Source organism: Silene latifolia, chromosome 6, assembly GCF_048544455.1.
Source record: "Silene latifolia isolate original U9 population chromosome 6, ASM4854445v1, whole genome shotgun sequence".
Classification (NCBI taxonomy): Eukaryota; Viridiplantae; Streptophyta; class Magnoliopsida; order Caryophyllales; family Caryophyllaceae; genus Silene; species Silene latifolia.
The window spans coordinates 30,623,079-30,627,618 of NC_133531.1; the positions used below are offsets into that span (position 1 = coordinate 30,623,079).

Sequence of the window (4,540 nt, forward strand, 5' to 3'; positions counted from 1 at the left end):
TTTTAGGAAGATTTTTGTGTATTTTTTTGTTAAAGTTTCCAAAGACGACACTATATGATCTCAGATAAACAATATCAAAGATTGAATGTAGTTGAAGTGGTGTGCTAAAACTTTCTACAAGTATCCATGTAGATGAATCCTTACTTATAAAGTTTGACCATCCTCAAGAGCTTCGACCTTGGTCAATCAGCACGAGTGACACTCAATGCCTTGTGTAAGGATTCACACTTTTAGCCCATGATCACTGAAAATTACGTGCGCGGTCCTTTCACTTCGAGCCCTTAGATTTCTTATTTGCACTCATGTATTTTCATTTCTGTTTTTAGTTTCATTTAGCACTCCAAGACTACTTCCTGCTTGTCGAATCTTGAAGTCCCGTTTTTATTTTAAGATACGTTTTCAGGTGTTTACAAAACATATCGTTATTCTGCACAATCAATGTATCTGCTACAGGACTCAAACTATCAAATTTGCCTCTATGAGATCCTGAGAGGTGCTAGTCAATCAAAACAACTTCTCATGCTTAAGCTTGATATTGCTTGTCTCTTACTTTCAATAATCGTATTGCTTACTTTTATTGCTTCCGTGTGCCGAACTTTGATAATCGTGATTAGGTTTCCGGCACACGCCAATCAAGACCGATTACGAATGCACTAGTGATCCCTCACTAGTGCTTGGCGCTCTCGCTTGCATTCTTGTCGTGTAATAGACAAAGGTACCCGTCATATTCTGGCTAAAAGTACCGGACCGTGACCTTGGGACTTGGGAGTGCTCGAGGGACTTCTCGATGTCTAATTTTCCGATGTCTAATTTTATTATATTTGTCCCACTATAAATGAAATCTAATCGAATCGTAGTCCAATTTGGTATATTTGGTCCCAAATCCAAAGAAAATGGATTGTTGGCCCATAAGACACAAGAAGTCCATGTCTTCAGCTCCAATTGGAAAGCAAATGTATTGTTGGTCCAAAAGACAAAAGAAGCCCTTATTTTCATCTTTATAGTATATACTACAAATTTTGTTGTAAAGCCTAAAGATTATCTTTAATTCTTTACCAATTTTTAAAGAAATGTAGCGTGAATCCTTGGCACTTTGACATTAAACAAGAGCAACAAGTGATGTCTTATAACATTGAAGAACAAAAATGAGCACATCAATGTAGCGTGAATCCTTGGCACACAACTGAAAATTCTTCTGTCCTGTGGAAGAACCATTTTCCGTACACCGAACACAAATTTATTGTAAACACTACCTTTATTATAAAAACGAAGTATTTTCGTAGGTGAACGGTTTTGAATTTGGTAATATTGTCAAGTTTTGCAAATTTTTTGTTACGAGATATCGGGATATGTCGAGATATCGACATATTCATAATTAGGAAATACGGTATCGTGATATATCGTAGAGAATAATATTGATATTAGGAAAAATTACAAATAACCCAATGTATTTACGTATTTTTACAAATAACCAACAAATATTTCTGTTTTTACAAATAACCCCCTTACTTTCATGTATACTCCCCAATCACCACCGCATATTTGACCCGAGACTCATTTTTTATATTTTCCGACTCTTTAATTTACGATTTACGCAGAATACCAATATTGCCCTCATTTAATTACATTACATGATACGTGCATTTTATATAGTCTTTTTAGTCTTATTTTTCACGTATTTCTATGCACTTTTATACCGTTTTGTGTTGCAATATGCCCCGAATTGGCTACCTGAAAGTGGTGAAACCGTACTCTATTTGTCCTATTTTGCATGCATTTTGAGGAGACATACTGCATTGAGATGCGTGAAGGATGGTCAACGAAGCAGTCAACAACGAGTTTGAAGCTGACTTGGAGGAAGAACACTCGATCGAATGGTTTACTTGGTCGATTGAGTGGTTTGAAGTGCTGAAGAGTTCGATCGAAGGCTTTGCCATACTCGATCGAAATGCTGTTTTGAGGGTTTCCTCGATCGAGTAACCTTTTCTCTCGATCGAGAGGATTAGCTGCTAAAGTCCTCGATCGAGTGGTTTTACACTGCTCGATCGAGAGGTTTTGAAGTTTCACGGGCTTAATTAACCCGTGTTGCCTTATTTCGTTGATGGACTTTGTTTTTCTATTTAAGCATTCAATAATTAGGTTTTTATGGACGCTGTTAATTACTCTACTTACGTTTTTTACTCATCTTAGAACGCCACTTTACTCTCTTGATCTCTCCCTTAAACTCTTCACTGTAAACCTTGCTCTTGGATTTCTTGCTTGGATTTTGGGATCGCTTGTTATTGTAATCCTTCTTCTCCTTATTAATCTTAATCTCGTTATTTGTTGCTTTAATCCTCGTTTCTCTCATCATTAATTTATGCCCTAATTTCGTTTATGCATTATTATTGTTATTCCATCATACCTTCAATTAGTTCATTCATTATTGTTATTATTGACATCATTAGCAATATGAGTAGCTAAATCCTTTCATGTTGGGATTAGGGAATCCATGGTAGGGTTGTGACGATGTAGCGAATAGCCTAGATGATGTACTTGTGAGAATATGTACCCATGGCAATTTAATTATAATACCGACTTAGTTGAGTGCACGCTTCTAAGTTACTTTTAATCTGGTTAAATTTATTCCTGGATCGGAAGATTGGATTAAATAGACCTGCTATGAACAGTAGACTACCCTAACGAGGACGGAAGTTAAGTTAGTGGAAATCTAGGATAGAAAGTGGACCGGAAGGACCTTTCCTGTATCCGTCTCACAGTAAATTATCTAGGCTATTTGCAGTTGAGTTGCTAGACTACCATGGTGAACCGAAATCCTGACATGTTTTCTCTCATTTGATCACCTCTATTATATTTTGTCTTTTATTGCTCTTCCTTTACCGTTCTTTCCTTTAAGCCTTTAGTATTTTAGAAATCAAATTCAAAACCCCATTTAGTGACCTAAATAGACGGACCTTAACAGATATCTTGCCTCCTGGTGGAGATCGACCTGACTTCCCTAGCGATATTAGTTAGTGCCAGTTGGTTATTTTTGATAGGTACACGACTAGCTTGTCAAATTTTGGCGCCGTTGCCGGGGAGGATATAGCCCTATTTGTTTTTGTTTTCGTTTATTTTTATCCGTCTTAGGGAATTTTTATTCCTTGAGACAATTCTCATTTATCTCTTTCAGTGTTGTGTATGCCCATGTTAAACAATGTGCGGAGTTAGTTTCACGATTCGAGCCGAAAGATCAAGCTTTTCGGCATAGACTCCGTCTGCAAAGAGAACTTCGAAAGGAAGACTTGAGTACTTTCGAGCCCGAGCTACAACACTTTTTATTTGCAGAAGATTAGTCTTTTGAAGAAGACAATCTCATTTCTGTCAACAAGCCAGTAAAGATGCCTAACATTGCAAGTCACTCGGAGCCTAAAGCATCCTCTATTCCTAAAGGTTTCAACCTTCAAACTGAGGACGGTAATACTTTTGATATCTGTCCGTCCTACATAATAAATATGGTGGAGAGAAACCTGTATAGGGGTGTGGCGGGTGAAGATCCAAGGAAGCACATGAAGGTCTTTACTGATTACTGCTCTACTATCCCCGCTACAAAGGGAGTAACACAGGATAAGATAAAGGAAGTACTTTTTCCTTTTTCTCTGACTGACTCAGCCCGTGAGTGGCTGACTGATCTTGACCGAACAACTGATGGTATCACTAACTGGGAGACTCTCGCGCTTGCCTTCTACAAAAGATACTTCCCTCCACAACGCACTAATCAGCTGAGGGCGAAGATTACTAGTTTCAAGCAGGCACCTGATAAGACTTTCTATGAAGCTTGGTGTCGGTTCAAGAGGTTGGTGAGGTCTCTTCCTCACCATGGATTTGATCCGTAGTTCTTATGCAACGAGTTCTACAATGGGTTGTACGACGACCACAGAGCTATACTTGACGCCTCATCCAACGGGAGATTTCAATAGAACGTTGATGATGATAAGGGATGGGGAATTATTGAGGAGATGTCGACTCATTGTGCTGAATATGAGAACCCACGGGACGGTATTCGAACAGTCCATTCGGTTGATAAGGCAGTTGTGGCTCAGCTGGAAGCCATGAATGCCCGGTTTGATAGATTGGAGCTACAATCTGCTGGGGAGCTGCAGACGGTTCATCTGTTGACTAGACAGGAAACTGTCATTTATGAGAGATGTGGAAGCGATGACGGTCATACTGCTATTGACTATCTTACTGAGAAAGAACAACTCCTTGCCTTTCAGCAATATAGACAAGGAGGAGGCTCTTATTACAACAATCAAGGGGCAGTCCATCCCAATTTGAGGTGGACAAGTTAAAATGTTCTTAATCCCACTCCTCCACCGCAGCAGCAACATCCATATGTCCGTCCTCACAAGGCTCAATAAGGCTTTCAATAGCCTCCTTCTTTTCCTCCACCAAATCAAGGAGCATCATCTTCAAGTGGGGTAAGTGAGCTAGCTGAGTTAAAGACAATGCTTCAGTCGTTCACAAAGCAATGGCAACTAAGTGACCAACAAAAAAAAGC

The 4,540-nt window shown here is 39.1% G+C and overlaps 1 non-coding gene across 1 annotated transcript; it reads right to left on the bottom strand.

Moving 5' to 3' along the window:
• Positions 1-3,759: 3,759 nt before the first annotated feature.
• Positions 3,760-3,865, bottom strand: LOC141588971 (small nucleolar RNA R71). Its single transcript, XR_012519934.1, has one exon. It is a non-coding gene; the product is annotated as a small nucleolar RNA R71 (small nucleolar RNA).
• Positions 3,866-4,540: the final 675 nt, after the last annotated feature.